At 35.7% G+C, this 27,146-nt stretch overlaps 1 long non-coding RNA gene across 2 annotated transcripts in view; it reads right to left on the bottom strand.

Moving 5' to 3' along the window:
• Positions 1-27,146, bottom strand: part of LOC149500950 (uncharacterized) — an 89,844-nt gene that overhangs the window by 8,808 nt on the left and 53,890 nt on the right. For both annotated transcript variants that reach the window (XR_016324610.1, XR_016324609.1), the window contains one exon: positions 19,772-19,920. This is a non-coding gene — a long non-coding RNA (uncharacterized LOC149500950). The remainder of the gene's footprint in view (positions 1-19,771; positions 19,921-27,146) is intronic.

The following is a 27,146-nucleotide window of genomic DNA, read 5'->3' as shown; positions in this document are numbered from 1 at the left end:
TTCTTAATATAATTTACATAGCATGCAAACGTGTACAGTTAAACAAATAATAATTGTTCGCACAGTTCATATTAAGTACACAGAGAAGCATAAAAATTAAATTTATTTTTTTATTTACGACGCTACATTGAAAACGATGACCAAAACTCCAATACAATGGAACGATGCTCGGACAAAAAGGTCCGCAAGCAGAAATACATTCCAATATGAAGGACGAGGCAGCCGTTGTACAATAGAACTGAGACTTCGAACTCTTGTCTCAAGCTAGCTGGCGGCTTTCACGTTTTTGATGGCTATGGACTCCAGTAACCACTTAATATCAGATTGGTTGTGACTTCGTTTGCCCGTCTAAGCAAAAAAAAACCCGTTGAATCCAGAATAATTAGAATATTCTTACGAATTCTATGAGCCTGAATAAGACATCAGAAGGCTTATATCACGCAGTTAAATACTTGATTGGGCACGCACGTTGCGAAATTAAACCATAATTCACAACTATAAAGTTCGTACTTATTCTCAAACAAACAAACAAACACTACCCGAAGGCATTGTAGCACATTAGGATTTTAACTTTAGCAGTTTCGCTGAGATTAACAAATCCCAATCACGGAGAGATTCGCGTATTCATACCAATGTTTTCCGCCCACGAGCGAGACGGCCGTTCGCAGAATGCTTGCGTGCGAGCAGGACAAAACATTCCTAGGGCTGGTACATGGGTCTGACATAATGATATATTAATTTCTGTCTTAAGCGCCCATTGTTTTGGGAGGTATTTTACGATGTGACGTATGGTCATTACGTTTTCATAGTTTCATAAAGACGTGAAAGGCGTGTGCCGTCGTCGGCATCGTTTCGTGCGTTTAATGACCGAGGCATAAACACGGCCGTGATAAATTATGTTGTTATTGCGTACCAGTATTTCAGAATTCAGAGGAAGTCTGAAAGTAGCCCCGCGTAATCAACAAATTAAAGAGCGGGCGGTTAGCGTGGCTTTTTTTTTATTGTTTAGATGGGTTGACGAGCTCACAGCCCACCTGGTGTTAAGTGGTTACTGGAGCCCATAGACATCCACAACGTAAATTCGCCACCCACCTTGAGACATAAGTTCTAAGGTCTCAAGTATAGTTACAACGGCTGCCCCACCCTTCAAACCGAAACGCATTTCTGCTACACGGCAAAAATAGGCAGGGCGTGGTATTGACATGTGATGCGTAGAGAGAAGATGCATTTGACTAGGAGATGTATGAAAATGGTAGTGCAAGGTAGAGGGGGAAGAGGTCGACCAAAGAAGACATAGATGGAGTGTGTGAATGACGATATGAGAGAGAGAGGAGTGAGTGTTGAGATGACGGCTGATAGAAGATAATGGAACAGAAAGATTATCTGTGCCGACCCCACCTAGTGGGATAAGGTGGAGAAAAAGAAGATTGCGTACCAGTATTTAAATCTTATATATTCGTATCCAATTCAAGGATACGAACTTGAAAGAAAAAATTGCGCGCGTGCCACCTGGTCCGCGTGAAAGAAATGAAACTTCTTTTGTGGTGTGTAGTATTGTGGTTTTCTTCATTTTTCATCCTTGAATCAAATTTCTCTTGTATCAGAGAATGCTGTGTATGAGAGAAACAACGTAGCTCGCTTTTTCCTTTCCCTCTTACCACGGTCGAGTGGTTCGCGAGACGCTCTATCTAATTTCTCACTCTCGCTCTTCCTAAATTGTATCTTTTCTCTCTGCTGTAACGAATCTGTCGCGAGTTAAATTTTACTCCCAAAGCGCCTCACTTCAAAAACTTAATTTTACGGTGGACTGTTTAATTTTTCTACGATCTCCTGACTATTGGGTGACGGTACACTGTGTGGGCTGGTACTATCGGTTCTCTCTGTTGTGATATAATCGCCGAAGTCGTCATGGCCTAAAGGATAAGACGTCCGGCGCACTCGTATCAAGCGATGCAACTGTGCCAATGTTCGAATCCAGCAGGGAGATATCTTTTTTTTTTACTCAACGAATGTTCTCAATTGCCTCGAATAACATCGTGTAATGAAAATCAAACTGTGGCAGTAGCCATCATTGAACACATCAAGATATTTGATAGATGACTGAATCTCGTGTACGACATTTTGAAGATATGCTTGCATATATACAAATTCTAAGCAACAAAACTTAGACCGTCGGTCTACCGAGCAATATCACCCGCTCGGCGAAAGATCTTCCCGGTGGAAGAAAATAATTGATCAAGAAATTATAATCACAACCGTTGATTATAGAACACGATACACGCCTATAATAATATTATAACTATATATCAATTACTCACTAAAACCTTTGAAATTGATATCATTATCAAATAATCATTTCATTAATAGCACGTTAGTCATTATAATGAAATAACAGGTACATATATTCCTAAATCTATATACTTAAATCAATACTAGTTTTTCACCCACACTTTGGTTTGACTCTTGGAGTCAGTGCTAATATATGTACATAGGTACATTACATACATATATATGTATGTATGTACATTAATTCTCACGGACATGCATTCACCTAGTATACATATACATGTATTGTATATAGCTTTTCTTCAATATACAGTTACATCGGATTAAAACTATTCTATCATATTCACTAATTGATGCTACTCTGACTAGGAAACAACTTTATGAAATAACCATAAAAAATTCAGCTCAAAAATGATTCAACTAGGGGATTCATAATGTCATAAAATAAAGTTATCAGCTTTTGTGCCGAGCACGCATCTACGCGAAATAATAATAACAATAGACAAAATTTAAAAAAAAAGTCTACACCGTCAAATCTATATATTAATACGTGAAGCAAAAACTTTGTATCCCTTTTGACGAAAATTGGGCGGACGGAGGAGTGTGAAATTTTCCACACTTATGGAGAATATAGAGAAGAAGTGCACAATGCTAATATTTTTTTAAAATAATGCATAACAGATAGAAAGATAATCAATAAAGAAAACATTACACACACTACATATCATATTGACGCACACACGCATGCGTACTATTTATTGTCAAACTTTTATTCTTGACGTCTGTTGTCAAATTGAGAATAGATTAAATATTGTTTGTCTTTGTTAATATTTTTAGTCTTGGGGAAATTTGTGATTGAAATATAATCATAATAGTGTAGAAACTTACAATTCCAATTAATTAAAGTCGAATTTCGACTACTGCGGGACCTCTAGTAATATAATCTATACTAATATTATAAATAGGAAAGATTTGTTTGTTTGTTTGTTTCGAATAGGCTCCGAAACTACTGGACCGATTTGAAAAATTATTTTACCATTAGAAGCCGACATTGTCCCTGATGAACATAGGCTACTTTTTTTTTTCTTTTTTATTATTTTTTATTTTTTGGTTTCATGTGTGTTTTAATGTTTCCGAAGCGAAGCGAGGGCGGGTCGCTAGTAATTTATAATCGAATAGAACAATTACGAATAATTGACATTTAAAAAAAGAACACAATAGTGATTAAATATTAAATTTAAAAATATAACTTAAAAATAACGTTGTTCCAAATTCAAACTCTTAGATTGATTATTGTGTACTTAGGGTTTGTGTACTCTAAGTTCATACCGACCGGTACCCGGAACTTAGTATAAACAATCACATTTATCCGAAAATCTATCAGAAATCTCATTTGCTATGTTTTTACCATCCCACTAGCTACCGAGAGCTGTATCCCCATAATGCGATCATCGTTATGACTTTTATGACCTTTATTGACATTCAGCTGAAGCTAGCCTGTACAGTTAATAGGGTTATTACTCTTTTAACCGTCTAAGTTTTTTGCTGGATATTCTCAGTGGGTTGCGATACCGATCCGGAGGTAGATTCTGCAAAGCACGGCTATATCAGCGTAGCGAGCTCACGGGGCTCAAACCTGACAACGTTGCTTACCCTAGAAGACCACTGAGAAGATCCGGCGAGAAACTCAGTGGGCTGTGTCTGTGGGTTAATCCACTCGCCGAGCCCTTCGTCGCAAGCGATGGGTTCAATGAGATCGATGACCAGGATTAGTCTTAACTGCATAGTGTGACGGCTGTTCCAACCCATCAACTCGGAAGGTATGAACGGATCGCGGCAGAAATATATATTGTTTTGGTACCCAGTCGCCGTATCATCATAAAAACCGTGTGCAATTTGAATGTAATATTTTAGTCTACGTAGCAAGATCATTGTCTAAGTTAATGCATGGTAGTGATCGCTTTCAGGGATAATATCGTACTTTTACGCAATCAATATTGTTTTGGTACCTATATAGCCTTACAGTATGCCGTATCACCATAAAAAAATCCATTAAAATACTAGAAATTACCTTACGCAATTTGAATGTAATATTTTAAGTACCTACCTTGTCTAAGAAGCAAGATCATTGTCTAAATTTATGCATAGTAGTGATCGATATCTATAGTTCTTTATTTATCATTTTTTTAACCTTATTTAGATCGAGTTCGATTGCTTGACAAACACAATAAATGTTTTCAGTCTCTTTTCGGCTCTTCTTCTTCTTTTCTTCTTACAGTGCCTCTTCAATCCTGAAGGTTGGCCGTTAGCTTTCTCTATTAATTTTTATCAGCAGCCAGCCGGAACAGTTGTTCGACGGAAGCAATACCGGTCCACTCCCGGATATTCCGGAGCCATGACTTCTTTCTTCGCCCAGCACGTCTCTTTCCTCTCTTTTCGGCTCACATTTTTTTTAACGAAAAACCATTCTAATTGGTTAATTTATCAGCTTCAAATTTCATTTAAGCCGTACGTTGTGATAAAATTAATGTATGAAGGGTTCGAAGTTGGATAATAACCGTGAATAATTCGTTTGCGTAGCATATGGCGTGATGCAAGTCATCGAAACATGAGCTTATGTTCTCGAAAAACGCGTTTTACTTGATAAACAAATAGATAAATTTTTAATAATATAATATATAATAAAAAATAAAAAATAATATAATATATAAAGCAATATATTGCTCATACCACACCGCATCATACCTGCTATATTTTTATCAGAATTTCAATACATTTAAATAATACCGTCTATTGTACAAATATATCTGCCTGTAAACTAATTTTTAATGTGAATTGTATTCTGGTGTGCATTAATTACATTACACTACATTCTCCCCCTCAAAAATCAATTTAAAAAAATGTTCTTACCAAATTTTTCTTGCTCTTTATTCATTATACTCATAGTTCGATTATTTAGTTAATAAGCTACTAATTAAATCCATATTCCAAAGCTAAATGTAATTTTAATTAAATTTTATTTTAATGTAATTCTTTATTTACTACCTATAAAGTTATCTTCTAATTACATTTAACTGTAAGTATTATTTTACAAACGCAACATAATTTGATTTCATGCTTATAAAAGATAATCTTACAAAAACCGTATTAAACTATATAAACTATTGATTAGCAATTACGCTCTGGTGCCAATTTAGTGTTAGCAGAAATATATTTTATTGTGTCTGAATTACTTTTTTTTTTATCCGTGGATACGGTATTTTCGTTGATTACAACTTTAATCAACGTTTAATTAAACAAAGCACAGCTCTAATTAACATGTGATAAATCAAAACGCAGATTATCCTCAAGCCGACCATCCAACGATACAAACTTTCCACAATAATTAAGTAAACAATACTGAAACAGGCTCACAAAGCGAAATATTTCACCGGAATATCCCACATTTCTTATCCCAACCCACTTAAAACATCCGAAGGGCAATGGGCCCTCCGAGTGTCATTCATCAACAACTCCAAACTTTATACTTATGTAGATACATACTTATTTGCACCCACACCCGACACTATAAAATTGGACCGAACGTAACTAAAAACAACAACTAACATCGGACCTTAATACTATGTTAATAAAGCTGTAAATTAAAATTTTCTTTCGTCGAAAACGGTCCTTTAAAAGGCATTAATTATCGCTCCCAGTTTAAGGGTAACCCCTTTAGGAAATTTTCGTCCCTGGCTGGTCACCCTTCGAGGTCCACGCGCGTGCCTTACAGTCATTAGAATGCGTTATATAAATAAGGTACGTAGACGGGTTCTCGTTTAAATTTGACAATGTTTGTTTTAGTTCGTGTCAAGCCTACAGTCAACAAAATCTTAAAAACCATTCAAATCCTTCTTTAAGTGTCACTGAAGTAAGTTTTTACGACTCTGCTAGAAATCGGAATCGGCGTTAATAATGATGTTTTGAAAATAGTTACTCTGAACAATTATCTAGTATATTTCGTTTGGTAAATCAAAGTAAGACAGTTAAAGAAAAAATGATAGTATAAAAAACTAAAAAAATTGGCTTTTAAGGAAAATCCAACTAAAAAATAATAAATAAATTATAATAAATTTGAATTAAAAATAGTGTAAGGAAAAAATGATTTTATTGTAAAAAAAGCGTGGGGTGCACGGTATCAGTAGTTATAAATATTTTATGAACAGATATGAGTAGAAGGGTTATTTTGATAATATCCTGAAAAGCACCCCACGCTTTTTTACAATAAAATCATTTTTTCTTAACCTATACATATTTAATTCAAATTTATTTTCTATTTTTTAGTTGAATTTCAATTTTCTCAATTTTATTTTATATTATATTGTATTTATATTATATGTTTTTTATTTTATATTATATAAAATATTGAATTGTCGGTTCTTAATAAGTATGCCAAATTTCAAGTTAATCCGACGTTTTGAAGGGGGTCAAAATCATGTTCAAAGATTCCGTTACATACTAACATACATACATCTGAAGCCTAATAAAATCGTATTAAAAAAGAACCTCAAAAGATGTCTTTCTACATAATATATAAAAAATAGCAGCTTTGTGTCGTTCTATTAAAGTTACTTATTATCACCTGTCATTATTAACGAGCCAGTACATTCGCTCACACAAGGGCTTATGCAAAATTAGTTTTCCAATACAGCACGCCCCTCGCTAAGCCGTATTAGCTTATCTTTCCACTTGGCACGCTATAAATTGGTCAAAATCTCGTTGGCTCCTCGACTCAGCCATGTTCACGTAAGTGTTGGTGTAGCCATAAATTCGGTGAATCCGTGTGGACATTAACTGCACTGTATGTGCGATGTCAACACTTTTTACGGCTTTTAAATTATTTTATAACGTGAAATATGGTGTTGTTAAAAATTTACGGACATTGGAGATGTTTTCTTCAACTACAACGTGGGTGGTATTAGGGATAAAGAAGTCATAATTCTAATGTTGTTACAAGACCTTTATAAATCTGGTAACAAGGCGTATCGTGAACCTAGCCTAGTTCACTATACATGTTATGCAGCGAAGCAAATAATCGTTCTGTTTTGAATGAAAAGAAAGTAGTTATACAATGCAAGTCAGATTATATTAACATATCAATCGCTTGGTAAACAGCTTACTAAGTGTGGGCCGTAAACTTGTCTATTTAGTTAGAGGAATAAAAATGTTCTACGTATCCAATTTGCCTCGTTATTCTTGAGACATACTTTAACTACGAATTTCTGAAATGAAATTTTTTACCGATAACTTTAATGCAAATTAATAAACAAAACTATGCTTATACAGCGCTACTTTAGTACAAAATATACACTGTAAATATAAACTACGTAGTAGGTAGTCAAATTATCCTGAGTATTCCTTTAATAATGTTTACCCTAATGCAAAGCTACCGAGCAATGGGTGCAGTATCGCGTACCACGTTCAGCGAGTAGAAAGATAACATCAGTGTATTCAAATTAACAATACGTTTCATTATTGTCACTTTAGAAAACAGTTTTGGCTTATGTACTTGACTGTACATGACCTGTCAGAAGTCGATTGGTTAAATTTGAAGAGGAATAATGATCATCCGAATTTAAAAATAGATCAGAGTTTACAATTCGTAACATATGAACGTTTAGTTCAATCATTACACACATAACATTTTATTAATATCAAGGATTCTCTTTGAAGTAACTGATGAAAAATATTCCAAATTATGTGCTAATGATAGTAACGTTTTTGGTATTATAACTAGTCTAAAGAATTAAGTGCTCAAATAGAACGGAAGATGTTGATTATAAATCTTTATAAATCATATTTAATAGGTCTCAAAACACTTTAATACCATCAACGCTAAAACAATAAAGATTAACAATTCGTAACATTCATAACACATTCTTAAAGCACAATACATTATCAAAAAGCAAACTAGACTGAGATAAGGGCCCCCATATAAAGTAATCTTTGCTACCCTAGAGCGGAGTTCGGAACAAAGTTGGAATAACTTTGGAAGACCAAGGGCTGTTTAGAAAGGACCCCAACTTATGCCCCGTCGCTGAAATATTAATGTAGTTTCGTAGAATCGTATATGAGAGGTGTGGTGTGAGGTACAGTTTCTTGATATTTGCTTAATGGTTTCTTGGGGTCAGATTTTGATATGAAACGCTCCTGTGTGTTTAGGTATGTAGATTTCCAAACTTTTGAATTTCGATTCAAACGAAGAATGTTGTATTAGACATACCTACATGTTTCCAAAATTGATACGGTAATTTCCTGTAATATTTCTGCGTCTACCAGTTTCGGTATAATCGGCTAACGCGGTAGTGCATTGCTGAATCTCTTTAAGTTTTTCGTCTTTTTAGTTAGTTTTAAAAAGTAAAAGAGAAATGTCCTAAGAGTCACTATCAAGAGAATCTTCTACAAAGTCTAAATTAAGAAACTAATTGCATTAAGCTGGAACAGATGCATTATAATGCATTAAATGGGCCAGATGCTGGAGAAGGACTACATAGACCAAATTCCAACACGATGGTGTAAAAAATTTACAGAGATAACAGGAGAAACTCTACAACAATCAACTCTACAACAACTGGTGTGGGACAGAATTAATTGGAGACAAATCGTCTAGGAGTGCCTTTTAAGATACCTACATTCAGCATGGAGTGGACACGGGTACAAGAAGAAATCGATTATGGTCACGATCCTTATTAGTCATGGAACGATAAAGAAGAAGAAGCATTGGTATCTTCAAAAAGTAGGTCCTTTCAATAAAAAGATAATGAATACAAATATATTGCGCTGACCACTGCTCTTAGGTGCTTAGTGAAATCCATAGTTAGGTAATGCCGTCATCCACATCGAGACATGACTTCAAAATCTCAAGTTTATTGCTTCATTGGACACATCAACTCCTGGTATCTTTTGCGTTAGGGAAATGCTATTCAAATTTAGAAACATTTAAAGTATATATTTGTATATCAATTAAAAAATACGAGAATAGTTGAATCAGCAGATCCAAACCAACATAAGTTTTATATTCTCTCATCACTCACCGACAAAACACTCGGAATATGCATGTGCAAAACACACATGCATAAAGCGGACACACATACGCAAGCGTCGGACAAATTTTCAACATGGCACACGAAGTTTGGGGTGGCCTCTCCTGTCCTTCCTTTTGATTGCAATTAATTCGGTGGGGAGGGGGTGTCGCCCGGGAAAGGAGAAAGGGTTTTCGGCCAATGCGCAGGGCCGAAGTTAGGAATGAATTGTCGGAGTTAGAAAGTTGGACAAGTCTTCAGTTTGGTTTGCGGTCGTTAGTGTTTTCGTGTGTGCGTCCCAATTTTGCCTTCGTTCTTGTAAATCAGGAATCTACATTGACTATGTACAATAAATATTAAATTGTTTTTTTAAATTATAGTTAATAAATGCAGCTTAGATATTGTATCTATAAGAATAATGTAATTGCGATAAATTAAGTGAAATAATTACGCAATTATGATTGATATTTAGCTACCCTGTTATCAGAAGAGTTTTGTCTACTAGCTTAGCGCACTAGTGTTGATTTAAATTCTCATTTTAAAATGAACTTTAATACAGGATATTCCTATGAAATCAGTTAAAAAAGAATATTATATAAATTTAAAACTACTTTTGCAGTTTATTCTCATATGTTTTACTAAAGAAAATTGTAAAAATAATTTTAATTAAGTTTATAGCTCGATTGTCAAACACGGCATGGAAATGGCAAATAATATTTGGCTGTTAATGTTTAAAAACCACGAAAACAGTAAAGTAATTTGTTATACGTCTCAAAATAAATAAAAAACATCCAAGATTAAACTATAACATTACTTATAATTTACGACTCTTGAAGTCGTCGTAGCCCAAAGGATAAGACGTCCGGTGGATTCGTATATAGCGATGCAACGGTGTTCGAATCTCGCAGGCGGGTAACCAGTTTTTCTAATGAAATACGTACTTAACAATTGTTTACGATTGACTTCCACGGTGAAGGAATAACATTGTGTAATAAAAATCAAACCCGCAAAATTATAATTTGCGTAATTACTGGTGGTAGGACCACTTGTGAGTCCGCACGGGTAGGTACCACCGCCCCGCCTATTTCTGCCGTGAAGCAGTAATGCGTTTCGGTTTGAAGGGGTGGCAGCCGTTGTAACTATACTGAGACCTTAGAACTTATATCTCAAGGCGTGTGGCGCATTTACGTTGTAGATGTCTATGGGTTCCAGTAACTACTTAACACTAGGTGGGCTGTGAGCTCGTCCACGCATCTAGGCAATAAAAATAAAAAAAGTTGACGAAAAAAACTAAATAAAGAAACGAGTAGGGTAAAAGTAAATAGAAAGAAAAAATAATACAAAAAATTACATTGAAAATATTTTTGTTAATTCGGCGCATGTAATAACTAATATGTTATATACACGTATAATGCAGAAGAACTGCAATACGCCCCTGTCTGTCAAACGCTAGGCCATTACCCCGTGAAAAATTTCCAGACATTTTTTATCCGGCACTTATAACCTGGTAGGAAGAAGCGGTCTCCTTTCAGCAATTAGTAACCTCAAAGATACGGGTTGAGAGATACGTTGGATTTTCATATTTAGAATACGGCAAAGCGAAATTGAATCTGGTGGATCCCAGGTCGGTTTTTAAGACCGGATAAGAATTATTGAAAAGTAACTTTGACCAAATGTCACAAAGTACATTCCACCAATTCACTTTTAGGTATCATCTTCGGAAGCCGGTAAAAATATAACCTCCAGACGAGGAGAGCTATCAACCACCCGTCTATACGCCCTAAACACGTCATTACGGATCTTCCCGATCCATTAACGGTGCTTTTAGGTACCTCAAGCACCGGTCACCGTCCTCGCCAAACCTGTCGATTCCGACGAAGGGCTCGACGAGTAAATTAACCCATAGACACAGCCCACTGAGTTTCTCGCCGGATCTTCTTATTGGGTCGCGTTTCCGATCCGGTGGTAGATTCTGCGAAGCACTGCTCTTGCTCTGGCCAGTGTTAGCAACACTTCTGGTTTGAGCCTCTCAAGGCTATCAGCATAGATAGAAAAAAAATCGACTATACTGTTAAGCATTCGACTCGCTAAAGCTTTAGGCTAAATATCACAAATAACTAATTCGTACTAAACACTTTCTCTTCGAGGTTTGAAAACAAAACCTTTAGTTGAAATAAGTCTATTTTAGTCTACGTGAATACTACACGCTATTACATGAGGAGTGTGTTCCCGGCGGCTCTTGCCAGCGTCGAATTAAGTCAGCTCATGCAATTAGCAACTTCCTTAGACATTCACATAAATGCATAAACACCACTGCACAATGTAATTTGTTCGTATTGTGTCATGAACATGTTTCTGTGTTAGTTTGTATAGCCGCTGGACTGTGTTCCCGGCATCGAGAATGTTCTTTAACTACGATTAACAATGACAATTAGCTAGCATGTACCTCATATCTTTCGTGATTTCGATGGATTTATTTTTAAATTTAATAATAAGCCAACTATTAAAAATAAAGTAATATTTCGGTGACGTTTCGTGTTTTGAAATTTTTATTTACTTGATTATATCAACTTATAAATAGGCGGACAAAACAAAACAGTTCAGACACTTTTTATCCTCAGCTCCTCACATATTTATTATTCAGTAAGTTAAAGTAAATATATATGTAAATGTTATTATCAATCGAATATAAATCATAGTACAAAAATTAATGAAGTAAGAGAAACACCAAAAGAAGAAACAGAAAAATCCTTCTCTATGGCACATTACGATGGATTTACCGCTAAAGATATAACTAAAGGAGGGTTGACTTCAGGCAGACTAGCGGAAAACTCCTAATCCCAATGCAGCATGATAAACAGGACGTATTACCACACACAATACGAGATAAATGCAAGAACTAAATCTAGCCCCTATTTCTTCTTCATTCCAAATGTAGCTCAACTTTTTCTTAATTACGCTAATTAAAACACCAGGGCTCAACCTGGACCTCTTCTATGGTTGTAGTCGGTAAGCCTATATACTGCACAAATAGATCCATTTTTATTTCCTCTCCAAAGTAATGCATGAATACAATATTATTTTGGCGACCGTTAATGTGGTAAATTCATTTTGAAGCCAATATTTTTACGGACTCATGAAAAAAAAGATTGTATGTAAGTACACGAAGAGTGTTAATATGAACACTAATTATATAAAAAAAATATCACCAAATATATTTGAATCGTTAGGTGAATAATTTATAAAATATCACCCTTCCTTGATTATATAAAAAACTTGCCCCCGGGTTCAGCATCCGTGTTTATAGGTATCATCACCATTACAAAGGTCAAGTGGTCAAGACCTTTCGATCGTGATATCTCAACAAAATATGACCTTTGACCTTCCGACAACACCTTTCCCATCTCATAATGACCCTTTGACAAGATCATCCCTATTCGAGATGAACCCTTTATTTACAGCATCCCCATGCCTGGAGTTATTCGAACAGGTCGACACAGTATTTTCAATTGAACCGGTTTTTATTTATAAAATAATTGAGATTAAAGTATGGAATGTTCGCCACACAAAACCATATATGAAAAACACAGAGTTCAAAATTTTCTTTATGAATATTTAAATGTAAAAAAGAATTAATAATTCTTGAAGTTTGAATGAATGAACGATCTCACGAAGCATCCGTTATTAACTGTTTACCGAATCCCATAGACATTACAACGTGTATACCGTCTATGTCTATATCTTGGTATATAAACCCGTAATCTAAAGCGCAGGAAACGCTTCCGTCTCAAACGATACGTGGACTTCTTTTCTTGGATTTATTTTCTTCGTTACATGATATCTTTTGAGTTACATTGCGTAGTATACTAACGCTACCAACTTGTATTATTCCAATCACAATTAATTGTATTGTTTCTGGAACTACCAGCGCCACCGCGTTTTGTCTTTATTTTCGAAAGCTGTACCTAAATATTCAGTACGTGAGAGTCACATCGCCTGCGGCGTCGCGTCTTGGCCGAAGCGAACTTACCAACATTCGTTACAATTATTGCTCAAACTTCCCTACGCTGGTGTTGTCTCGAACGTGATTCCAGTTTTGTTATTTGTTTCGAATTACGGTAATTTAGAGGACGTTTCATTCGAGTATTTAAGAATAAAACCGTTATATTAACATTTTAAACAACAATGAAGATTGGCATTGCAGTATTTCTTGAACTATTTGAACTTGAACTTGTTTTTGTAATTGTTACAGAATCACCCCAAAACGTCTGAAAAGATTTAGATAACTTTCGCAAAATAATAATTCATAGCCCTGATTGATAGTAGGATCTTTTTTCGTAGTAATTGACATGACCCAAGCGACGTCGGATATGTTTGCAATACTAAATAAAACAATGTGTTTCGATTAATTCCTGATGCAAAGTACGAATGAAACTTATACATCCACCAACATCGATCGAGCACAACGTGATTTTTGCTCTGAATTACAAATTAAAGGCTAGTTTTGAAGTCGTCGTGGCCTAAAAGATAAGCCGTCCGGTGCATTCGTATTGAAGCGATGCACCGATGTTCGAATCCCGCAGGCGGGTACCAATTTTTCTAATGAAATACGTACTCAATAAATGTTCACGATTGACTTCCACGGTGAAGAAATAACATCGTGTAATAAAAGTGAAACCCGCAAAATTATAATTTGCGTAATTACTGGACCTGTTGTGAGTCCGCGCGGGTAGGTACCACCGCCCTGCCTATTTCAGCCGTGAATCAGTAATGCGTTTCGGTTTGAAGGGTGGGGCAGCCGTTGTAACTATACTGAGACCTTACAACTTATATCTCAAGGTGGGTGGCGCATTTACGTTGTAGATGTTTATGGGCTCCAGTAACCACTTAACACCAGGTGTGAGACGAGCTGTGAGCTCGTCCACCCAACCAAAGCAATAAAAAAAAACTTCAGAGGTATCAAGGGACACCCGGGTGGAACGAAGTTCCTTTCGATTAATTAGTGAAGGAATTGTAATTTTTTTTTTAAGTCATAATAATAAATTACGGCATTCTGAAGAAGAAAAAAACAATACTATGAACTAAATTACTATTGTTGAAACGCTATCTCGAGAAACTGTACTCATTACGCGGACCAATCGGATACGAGCAATGTCACGCGATAAGCGCCTACATGTTGATTGGTCAGAATGACGGATCTAAAAAGTGTCATGACAACTTTTCGTAAGAATTTTTTCCGTCTAGCCCCCTTTCACAACGCGCGATAAGGAACTTTGTTCCAATAAATAAATAAAAGAGTGAAATCGCACCTACACGTTTAATATCGGTTTTCAGCTTTGTAGAAAGCGGACTTGCAATCCAAATAAATTCCAATGCGTCCTATTCGCATCCGATTAAAATCGCTGTGAAAACCAAGACAAATCAAATTTTCTTTGTGTAGCCTGACATGTTTAGTCCAAAGCCTTTTCGAGTATTCGCTTATGTGAATCCACAATGTTTTTACTGGCGATAGGAGGTCTTGTGCGTCCGCACGGGTGGGTACCAACACCCTGCTTATATTTCTGCCGTGAAGCAGTTATGCGTTGCGGTTTGAAAGGATGGAGCAGGCGTTGTACTGTAAAAACTGAGACGTTAGAACTTATATCTCAAGGTATGTAACGGCATTTACTTTGTAGATATCTATGGGCTCCATTAACCACTAAACATTAGGTGGGCCGTGAGCTCGTCCACGCACCTAAGCAAGAAAAATAATAATAATAATAATAATAATATATTCAAACGAACTCAAATAAAAATAATGCTCAAACAAAATTATCAATAGTCGAAACTTTTTAACGTCGGCACTAAATAACTAAACTCATAACGAGAACCGAAAAGCCAATATTGTTCTGATACTGAAGAAACTCTCATAAAACCAACACACAGTTTGTTAGTAAGTCGTCAGAGGAAGATAATTGCCGTCCCCGTTTATATTCGCTTCAAAGGTTCCCTTAGTAATTTTAAGCAGTTTGATAGCTTATGTTGTTGTATTGTTCTAGAATTCAAGTAAAAACTAATACAAATCGGTCAGTAGAATAGTATCACTACATAGTATAAAACAAAGTCGCTTTCTCTGTCCCTATATCCCTATGTATGCTTAAATCTTTAAAACTACGCAACGGATTTTGATGCGGTTTTTTCAATAGATAGAGTGATTGAAGAGGAAGGTTTATATGTATAATAACATCCATTAGATAGTGGAAAAATCAATAATAAATTACAGTTTCCGAAGCGAAGAGAGGGCGGATCGCTAGTATTCTATAAACGGACTTATTGGCGAGCCAGTGTTGACCACAGTGTAATAATACGGCTTTCTTTCTACTGAGTCTTTTCACAAGGTCATTTTTCCGATTCTCCTGATCAATCGATCTCATTTTTTAGCCAGTATATAAATAAATATTTAAAAAAATAATGTGACCTATTCAAATGCACATATACAAACTACACGATATACATAGTCCAGTTCAGACATATCTATGTATTCGCAGACCCTAACCACAATGCTGGGGATCCGCATGAATACGATCTAACCCTTCAGGTCCACGCGGCAATTATTCAAGCAGACTAGTTTAACAGAAAGGATTGTAAGGACCTTTCGTTAGTCCAATACGAAACGTCATAACTCACGAGCTTGGCGCACAAGTCTGGCTTTTAATCCTTCAGTATTAAAGATCACAACCGGTTGTTTTATTTTGTGTATTTATAAGATGTATGCTAGAAATTTAATTTAAAATATTCATTCATTCTCACTACACAAAATTGGAACTTAAAAGCTCGACGTTAAATACTACATTTCCATGCATGTGTAGGGACACAGAGAATGTGATGTAGTGGCGAAATCTCTGTGTATCTGTTATATTTGTACCTCGTCCGCGGTATAGATGAGACCTGGTATTAAATAATAGGTGCGGTGATTTAGTACGGTGTTCTGCCGGTGATTTTAATGTAATTAGTCTGGCCGCGTGTAGCTTCCGTTTCCTGTGTGATATGTGCGTGTGTATAATGTGTACATGCACAATAATATTGTGTTATCATATATATTTTTTAATTCAAATATATACTTTTTTAAATCTAGATTTGCATAGCGTGAATACTAAAACCAAAGCAGGTTGTGTTGGCAAAATAAATAAAAGCTTTTTAGAATAAAAAATACATTTCAGTCAGTTCATAGACTTAATCTTGACCTTATACTATAACCTAAGTCCGCTGAGTTTCTTTTATCATCCAAGCAATTCCGATCCAATGGTAAATGCACTCGCAAAGAAAATGCCTTTGATCTGCTAGACCTCTGGGGATGCTTAGGCAGTTGTTAGCAATCTCCACTCCTTGTTGAAACATTGAGTTCGCCCATCCACCTACCTCAGCGACAAGGTCATTGCACAAGCCGCGATACTTGAAAAAAAAAGATGTGTGGGGTCGTGGGGCACCGGATAGGAACGTATTATAAAAATATTAATTTTAAGTTCTATTCGAGGTATAAGGAAAATAAAACTGGAGGTTTCGCAACAACTCACGGTCATTCAGTAACGTGTGAACTTATTGTGGTATACACTTCATGCACGGTTGTTTGCTTAAGAGCTAGTGTATTGCGCAAACGAACGCTCTGAGATCGTGGTCAATAAATTATAAAAAAAATGTTATTTTTTGTACGTTATTACAAAGTTAAGTCGTACACTGTGTGCATTACTAATTTGTACGTTATTACAAAGTTAAGTCGTACACTGTGAGAATTGCTAATAAAAATCTTACGTTACGGACGTTTTTTCCCGGTTAGGGTACCCCTCCGCATCGTCCCATAAGGAACTTCGTTCCAAAAAGATTTAACAAATAAATCAAGGAATGTTTTTGTAACAAGACGTATTATAGCGTTAATGACTGCCAACTAGGAACTACTTAAGAACGAAGCGCGCGCTTACCGCCACTTCATCTATATTCAGTATCACAGTTATGTGTTCTTGTTTCGTTTTTTTATTTGTTATTAATTAATTTAGAAATAGAAGAAAATCCTTAAAAATAGATAAGCCATGTGACTTTCTTACTACGGTTCTACTTAAGACTGTGACTATTTTTTTAACCGATGGTAGAGTTTTATTTCCCTGTGTTGTTGGGTGGGTATAAGATGTTTGAAGGATGAAGAAGGTTTGAAAGGTGGGGCAGCCGTTGTAACTATACTTGAGACCTTAGAACTTATATCTTAAGGTGGGTGGTACATTTACGTCTATGGGCTCCAGTAACCACATAACAGCAAGTGGGCTGTGAGCTCGTCCACCCAATCCCTTCTAAGCGATATTAAACGTGTTATTATGCGTTAGCAGTAATTAGCAGTAATGCGTTTCGGTTTGAAAGGTGGGGCAGCTGTTGTAACTACACTGAGACCTTAGAACTTATATCACAAGGTGGGTGGCGCATTTATGTTGTCTATGGGCTTCAGTAACCGCTTAACACCAGACGGGCTGTGAGATCGTCCACACATCTAACCAATAAAAAAATTAGCTAATATAATATTTACGACAAAGCATGTATTGTTATTTGCTTTGTTGTTGGAATGATTTACGTAAATAAACAATGACCAAGCGAAAGTAAGCATCAAAATTCTAGAAGCGCACTATTAGTGAGAGAGTGCTCGAGTTGAACGGTTTCCGAAGCCCACCCCTTTCCCACCCTTTGTCTAATAAGATAATGGTCAGTCCGCTTGAACGGAATTTTCATTTTCTTGTAACATTGAGAATTTCAAAATTGAATTTAAATTGTTTAATTTTTTCAACGATATAGTTTCCTTAATTAAAGCTTTTTGTAATGTTTATTCTCGCGTTTTTTTATTGTCATTATATACCTATTATTTTGTTTTTTTTTTTTATTTATTGCCTACCTACGTTGATAGTCTTGAGAGGCTATGTCAGCGTAACCCTAACGTGTATGTGAGCTCTCGGGGATCAAACCAGGAGGTGTGGCTAGCACTGGCTTCTAGAAAGAGCAGTGCTTCGCAGAATATATCACCGGATCGGAAACGCGACCCACTGAGAAGATCCGGCGAGAAACTCGGTGGGCTTATATTTTGTCCGACGTTTTAAGTATTAGGTATATAGTTTTTGTGGGCATGGACAGGGGCTCGTTCTAAGGCTAACGAAATCATAAGAAAATACGATGAAGTTGTTACATATTATTGTAATATATAAATTCGTAACTTAATCCCAAAACTAAATTTGGTTCATTCACTGAACATTCGAAACGCATCGTGCCAGGATCAATGTCGATATATCTGTTTGTTGATGAATTTCATTAAAAAATACGTAATAACTAATATTACTAAGGACTATTACTTAATAGATTCACACAACATTTCGGCGCTGTTGTAAGCGCCATTACAACGCGTAGAATTGTCATTTATAATGTCTATAATACATATCGCCTTTTCGCATTAAAAATGTACAATTTCCTAAAATATTCGAAATAACTCATGCGTAAACATTTGGTATCACCAGTATTTTCCCCATAAATACTGTCAAAAGAACGTAGTTTTAGTTTTTTTTTTTAGTTTACCTATGTTTTGACTACTATTAAAAAAATTAATACATAATTTTATCTTACTTTAAAAGACAGATAATGTAACTGGTAAAAAATAAAAAGTAAATGTTGCAAAGCTGATTAGTATTAAAGATATTACATGTTAAACCTTTAAAACACTCTCCTGTAGAATTAGTAAGTTTTGAGATTATACAGTTTTAATGCGAGAAGACGATATATAATATCATTCTCATTAATTATAACTAGTGGCCCCGCAGTAGTCGAAATTCGACTATAATTAATTGGAAATGTATAATAAGTTTGTACACTATTATGATTGTATTTTATACTTCTATAATCACAAATTTCGCCAAGGCTACACTATAAAAGATATTAATAAAGACAAACAATATTTAATCTAATCTCGATTTAACCACAGACGTCAAAAATAAAAACTTGACAATAAATAGTATACATGCGTGTGTGCGTCAAATACATGGTATGTAGTGTTTGTAATGTTTTCTTTATTAATTTAATGTATCTTTTATGCATTATTTTAAAAAAATATTAGCATTGTGCACTTCTTCTCTATATTCTCTATAAGTGTCGAAAATTTCATACTCCTCCGTCCGCGCAATTTTCGTAAAAAGGGATACAAAGTTTTTGCTTCACGTATTAATATATAGATTTATAACTAGTAACTTTTACACAAATAGCTATATATACTACCTTTCAGGGTTAAACTGAGGGCAAGTTTAAGTTTGCACAACACGTACACTACTAAAATCTCAATTAAAACGTAGCTTTCCCGAATAAAATCTAACAGATTATGTGCCCGGACAAAATTCCTTTCAAGCAGGAGAGCTCAAGAAAACCATTACCTCCACATACCGAGTCGTGTGCCGTCTGAAAATTATGACTTCGAGAATGACCATGCGGAATGTAAGCCGCCGAAATACTCGAGGAGAATGGGGAGAACACGAACTCCCTCTGGCCGACGAGGCACCTCGACGTAGAGCCGGCGTAGAACCTAGAAAGGTATTTAAATTAGAAATGCAATCGTGCTCCGGAATTTTAGTTTCGTTCGTAATAGTTTTCTTAGTACAAGTAATTTCTTGTGTTATTATGATTACATTTTCCATTTAAAATAGTCAATTTCATTATATTTTTTTGAATAGTTTTTATTTTACGGCTTTAAAATGCTTTACTAAAACCTAATTGGTTCGACACAGAGTCGTTAACTTTTTCAGAGCGTTTAAATCTCTTCGGTTTTCTCTAGTCGTGGAAACTTGTTCACGGCTTATTCTCTAGTTTATGAATTTCATCAGGTGTACTGTTTAAGAGTCTGTGATCAGAAAAACTGTAAATTGTTCGAAGGGTCGTAAGTCGTACGTTGCATATAATATTAAGCGCGGTTTTAAACCATAAAAGTATTTTTAATTATACTAGAGGTCCCGCAGTAGTCGAAATTCGACTATAATTTATTGGTATTGTCAGTTTGCACACTATTATGATTGTATTTTATACTTCTATAATCACAAATTTCGCCAAGATTACACTATAAAAAAATATTAATAAAGACAAACAATATTTAATCTATTCTCAATTTGACCACAGACGTCAAGAACAAAAGTTTGACAATAAATAAATAGTATGCATGCGTGTGCGCGTCAAATACATGGTAGTGTGTGTAATGTTTTCTTTATTGATTTAATGTATCTTTTATGCATTATTTTAAAAAAACTTGTGCACTTCTTCTTTATATTCTCTATAAGTGTGGAAAATTTCATACTCCTCCGTCCGCGCAATTTTCGTAAAAAGGGATACAAAGTTTTTGCTTCACGTATTAATATAAAGATTCTTTGCCAATTGAGATCTGGCCTGATGAACAGTTTTGACGTACATGTATCCCTCCTATAACACTGTAAATACGTTCCTACAATTTCCCGTTTGTACAAAACCGTGCTATATACTTCTAGAAGCCAATACAAAAAGGACAGTAATTTTTCTGAATGCAACACCTCAACTATATCTTCATGTTATTTTTTTTACCTAAAATATACATAAAAAATAAACCGTAAAATTTCGGTTTTTCCAGTGTACTTGTATGTTCATAGTGCATAATTGTAATGTTCTAAATGATTTTCAACAGAAATATCATTATCGTGTTGTCGAATTACCGTGTTATAAGAGGATTGCGGGAAATTTTTCTTTTAGCGGAACCGTGTTGTAAAATACCGTGTTATAGAAGCGTTTCCTGATTTTCGCTTTTTTTTTTATTGCCTAGATGTGTGGCCGAGCTCACAGCCCACCTGATGTTAAGTGGTTACTGGAACCCATAGACATCTACAACGTAAATGCGCCACACACCTTGAGATATAAGTTCTAAGGTCTCAGTATACTTACAACGGCTACCCCACCCTTCTAACCGAAACGCATTACTGTTTCACGGCAGAAATAGGCGGGGCGGTGGTACCTACCCGCGCGGACTCACAAGAGGTCCTACCATCAGTAATTACGCAAATTATAATTTTGCGGGTTTGATTTTTATTACACGATGTTATTCCTTCACCGTGGAAGTCAATCGTGAACAATTGTTAAGTACGTAGGTATTTCATTAGAAAAATTGGTACCCGCCTGCGGGATTCGAACACCGGTGCATCGCTACACGTTTTTAGAACTAATACGGGATATTTCGACCGTCTTAGGTACATAATGGAGTAAATAAAAAAATCTAAATAACAAATTCGAAACGCTACTAACATCGCGGCAACAGCAAACAACTATGCTCTGCCATTGCCAACTAAACTCCTACAAGCATTTTTGCAGTTTACCTAATTTAGCTCTGATCGCAACCGGGTCCGCGCGTATATAACGTGATGATTTGATGCGTAAACCCTCACACGCAGGCGGCATGCTCGCGTATTAATCATTTGATACAACGCCGGAATGCGACAGTCGTTAATCATTGTGCGGACGGCCCGCCCGCAATCTGAACAGGGAGAGCGGGGCGATGCTTTTTGTTTAATTAATCTGTACTTTATTAATGTATGTGCTTCTATGTGTTCATATACACAACTGTCCTTAGAACGTGTGTCAGGTCGATTTATTTTATTCGTAAATTGTATGTAGTTTTTTTATTGGAATGAATTTCCTTATGGGATGCGGAGGGGTACCCTAACCGGGAAAAAACATAAGGTTTTTATCAAGATTTAATAAAAGAATCAAAAAAATGTATAGCCTAATAATTATTTTCTTTATACCTCGAATAGAACTTAAAATTTATATTTTTTTAATAAGGAACTTCGTTCCTATCCGGTGTCCCACGACACCACACATTTTTTGAAATTTTTGTATTCTATATGAAATGTTATTGTTAATGAATATAATATGGATGCAAAATTTTAAATTTACGCTTTTTATTTATTTAATCTGTACTTTATTAATGTATGTGTTTCTATGTGTTCATATACACAACTGCCCTTAGAACGTTTCAAGTCGATTTATTTTATTCCGAAATTGTATGTAGTTATTGTTTTTATTGGAACGAAGTTCCTTATGGGACGATACGGACCCTAACCGGGAAAAAAACGTCCGTAACGTAAGATTTTTATTATTTATGTATACTCTTAGTATGATGGCTATACAGTGTCTAATGTCTAGTCTACGTGATGACTGTTATTATTCTTATTCATATAAATAGCTGTTTCTTTGTATTTTAATAATAAATATTTTTATAAATAATTGTGAATAAAATAAAGTTGATAACTTTGTAAAGTTTTTTTTTTATCAATAAAAAAATCATAAAATTCATTTCATTTTCTTTATACCTCGAATAGAACTTAAAATTAATATTTTTATAATAAGTAGCTTCGTTCCTATCCGGAGTCCCACGACACCACACATATTTTTTTAATTTTTGTATTCTATATGAAATGTTATTGTTAATGAATACTAGATGATGACCGGTTTTTTGACAACGCCATCTTGTTGTGTCTTTAAAGCGGTTAGTTGCCCTCAATTAAGAAAAATTGTATTATTATTCGTCAATAGATGTCGGGAAGAGTTGATTATTGAAAACACGAATAAAACAACATTTTCTGAAAATAAATCGTAGCTAGATCGATTTATCGCCCCCGAAATCCCCTGTGTACTAAATTTTATGAAAATCGTTGGAGCCGTTTCCGAGATTCAGATTATATACATATATATGAATATACAAGAATTGCTCGTTTAAAGGTATAAGATAATATGGATGCAAAATCTAAAATTTACGCTTTTTATTTAATTAATCTGTACTTTATTAATGTATGTGCTTCTATGTGTTCATATACACAACTGTACTTAGAACGTGTGTCAGGTCGATTTATTTTATTCCGAAATTGTAGTTATTGTTTTTATTTAATTTTTGTATTCTATATGAAATGTTATTGTTAATAAATGTAATATGGAAGCACAATCTGAAGTAAATTAACCACGACAACAAATTTCCGACCAGCGGCAAAGAATCTTAAGAATCTTAGATAGAGACACATACCTATATAATAATATTATAAAGGGGAAGGATTTGTTTGTTTGTTTGTATTGAATAGGCTCCAAAACTACTGAACCGATTTGAAAAATTATTTTACTGTTTGGAAGCTACACTATTTCCGAGTGACATAGGCTATAATCTTTTTTGAAAAAAATTAGGGATCCTTACTAAAACTCCAATAATGTAACCCAAGGTGTAAAAAAATTACCTAAAATATTCTTTACATCGCGTGCCCTGCGAAAACTATTGATAATAGAAGAAAATAATGTATAACAACTTTGTAGAACACATTATTATTTACAAAAAGTGTCGCGACAGCATATGTCTAACTATTGTAGTTATTTTTATTTAAAATAAATAAAACAACGGCAAATATCGTTGAAATTTTTGTTAAAGACCCAAGCGGAGCCGGAGCGGGCCGCTAGTATATTTATATTTTTGTTTTACATTTTATTCTGTGTGGAGAGTCAGTTGAGCCTAGTCTTGTCTAAAAACAATCGCTGGATGTTTCTGTGTAACCAACATTAAGCTATGTCAGATTTATGGTGGAAGACGAACGTTGAGTAGAGTCCTTAGCTGTAAGCTATAGCCTAGCTAATCTCCAGGCAATGCTGATTAGATACTGATCTAGGATCGGTCACCACTCATCATCGAGGTGTCTTGACGTGTGATGAAAAAACTTCATCTATTACCATTAAGAGCAGTTAGTAGTGTAAAATCTGCTTGCTCCATAAATACATGTTTATCTTCTTCTTCATCATCGTTCCCTCACTGCTGAGGAACGTGACCACATGTGATTTTGCTCCATAGTGTTTTCCTCCAAGTTTTATCTATTGATCATTATTTATGAAGTACATATTCCACCTATTTTTTGACATTGATATTAATAATTACTGACATAGCAAAACTTAAATTCATTTTTAATGTTACGGTTTCCTCGTTTGTTTTCTGATTGAGATATTAAGAAAACCTGCTTTTTTATTTTAAATCACGTCAATAACTACTAACAAAAAAACAGTTGATGAACAGAAAAGAAAATGGTATTGAGTCGACTATGGCTTATACGATACGTAGATTATATTTATTCTAACTAGAAATATGTATTGTAAGTCGAATAAGAAAGGAGCGTCATTAAAAATAATGTTTTATGTACATTTAAATATATTTTTTACTGAAATATCATTCTTATTTAAAGTAGCGTAATTATCCGACATGTTGTATGTTTCATCCCTTTTAATGACCGGGGTTGGATGGGGGTGGCGATGTGTGAACGAGATAGAAATACTCTAATGAATGGACATCACAATGGCGTCACAGCCACAACGAATGTGCAAATGACTTTTGTTAAATCGGGTGTTCCATGAATACGATATGTAAGATTTTTTTCGCGTCAGGCCCAATAAAGTCGACACACAAACATAAAGGCGTGTCAAATCAAAACAGATTATAATTGCGAGTTCCATTTACTGTTTTTACGACTTTTTTCATTATTTTTTTATTGCTTGCTTGGGTGGACGACCTCACGGCCCACCTGATGTTAAGTGGTTACCGGAGCCCATAGACATCCACAACGTAAATGCCGCCACCTACCTGGGCATATGAGTTCTACGGTCTCCGTTTTTTTTACAGTTCAACGGCTACCCCATCCTTCAAACCGAAAAGCATTCCTGCCTCACAGCAGAAATAAGCAGGATCATGTTATCTCCTCGTGCGGGATTACAAGACACCCTACCATCTATGATTTTGATTACACGATATTATTCCTTCGCCGTGTAAGCCATAAAAAATTTCATTCAATAATTAAATCAAGATTACTTGTTTGTAATCAAAATGTTTTGTTACTACAGCGTGAATTTAGTCATACTATCAGACGCACGACAAAATTGCTAAGAACGCGTATATTTCAGTGGGCATACCCCGAATTCAATAACAAAAGTGACACTCAAAAAGAAATAACACGAAAGAAAGGCGGTTAAGCTCACAGCGAACTAAAGGAAACTTACAGTCGACAACACAGAACTAATGGGGTATTCGTTCTATTGTAGTAGTAAATTGGAAGCGTACTCCGCAAACCGACGGATAGTGTCCGTCTCTATGCGTCTAAAGCATATTTAACAAGTATACACCATCCGGGCCAAGCCAAAATCAGGGAATCGGCCATTTTTATTGGAATGTTGAGATTTTCATTAAATTTTTTATAAAATGCGATAATTTGCCCGAAAGATAAGAATTAGCCACGCACTTCACTGTGCCACTGACCGACATAAGTGGCTTCAAATTACATTCGGTTTGAAGGGTGGGACAGCCGTTGTAAATATACTTGAGACCTTAGAACTTATATCTCAAGGTGGGTGGCGCATTTACGTTGCAGATGTCTATGGGCTCCAATAACCACTTAACAACAGGTGGGCTGTGAGCTCGTCCACCCATTTAAGCAATAAAAAATAAATAAAAAAATTACAAAAAAAGGTCACAGGCGGGCGCATCACGATGCTCAACTATGAGCGATCGACTGAAGGAGGAGGACGACTAGTTTAGATATTTTAAAAGGCTCACGGGTGACCCTCATCACCCGAATGGATCAGTAAGATATTACACCCATCCACATACTTCCACATTAATCCATCCATTATCAGGCTCACCGGTGAGCACCGTGACCTGAATGAAAATACTCGATTTTCCATATGCCATTCAACGTGTCAACATCCGGTCTTCGGCTTCATTTCTTTAATTCAAAAGAAAAGAAAAAAAAAACGAACTAATAGCTCTATAACTCAATATTTAAGTTTCCGTAGAACCCCTCCGGGCTGTGGCTAAGCAGAGATTTAGTAATTTCCTAGTGCAGACAGCGGTTGTCGGCGAGTTAAAATAGGCGGCGACATCGAGCGGCCCATATCCGGAGGCCGACTCGCTTCCTGACTGATCGATTGATTGATTGCGAAATTGAAAGCATGTGGAGATTGCACGGAGCCATCAGGAAACGTTTCTAATCGATTAAAACAGCGTTTTTAAGGATGCCTATTTCTGCAGAGAAACACTGGTGATAGACCTCTTGTGAGTCCGCGCGGGTAGGTACCACCACCCTGCCTGTTTCTGCCGTGAAGCAGTAATGCGTTTCGGTTTGAAGGGTGGGGCAGCCGTTGTAACTATACTGAGATCTTAGAACTTATATCTCAAGGTGAGTGGCGGCATTTACGCTGTAGATATCTATAGGCTGCGGTAACCACTTAGCATCAGGTGGGCCGTGAGCTCGTCCACCCATCTAAGCAATAAAAATAAAAAGGTAAAGGTATTTAGGTTGTGTGGTCAATGGACTCCGATAACTATTATATACCGGGCGGCTACGTTCTTTAGTCTACGCAATAAATAACAAATGAAAATCAATCACGAACATTTGTTAAGTACGCATTTCATTAGAAAAATTGGTACCTACCAGCGGGATCGGTGCATCGCTCGATACTAATGCACCGGACGTCTTATCACGACGACTTCAACTTCTTCTTCAACTTCAACTAATTCATCTTGAGCTAATTGCTCGAAGTCTCAATTGTGTTGTATTTCGTTTCGACCAGAATGCATGACTGCTTGCTGCAGAAGTAGGCAGGTTTGTGGTAGCTACCCGTGTGCGTTCACAAGTCGCTCTACCACCAATATATGTAATAAAATTAAACATAAACTACGACTTTCTCTCTTCCAACCCTTTAATTTCCTGTCGTAAAGAG

Source organism: Bombyx mandarina, chromosome 18 (genome assembly GCF_030267445.1).
Source record: "Bombyx mandarina strain Sakado chromosome 18, ASM3026744v2".
Taxonomy (NCBI): domain Eukaryota; kingdom Metazoa; phylum Arthropoda; class Insecta; order Lepidoptera; family Bombycidae; genus Bombyx; species Bombyx mandarina.
This window is presented reverse-complemented; position numbering and strand designations above follow the sequence as displayed.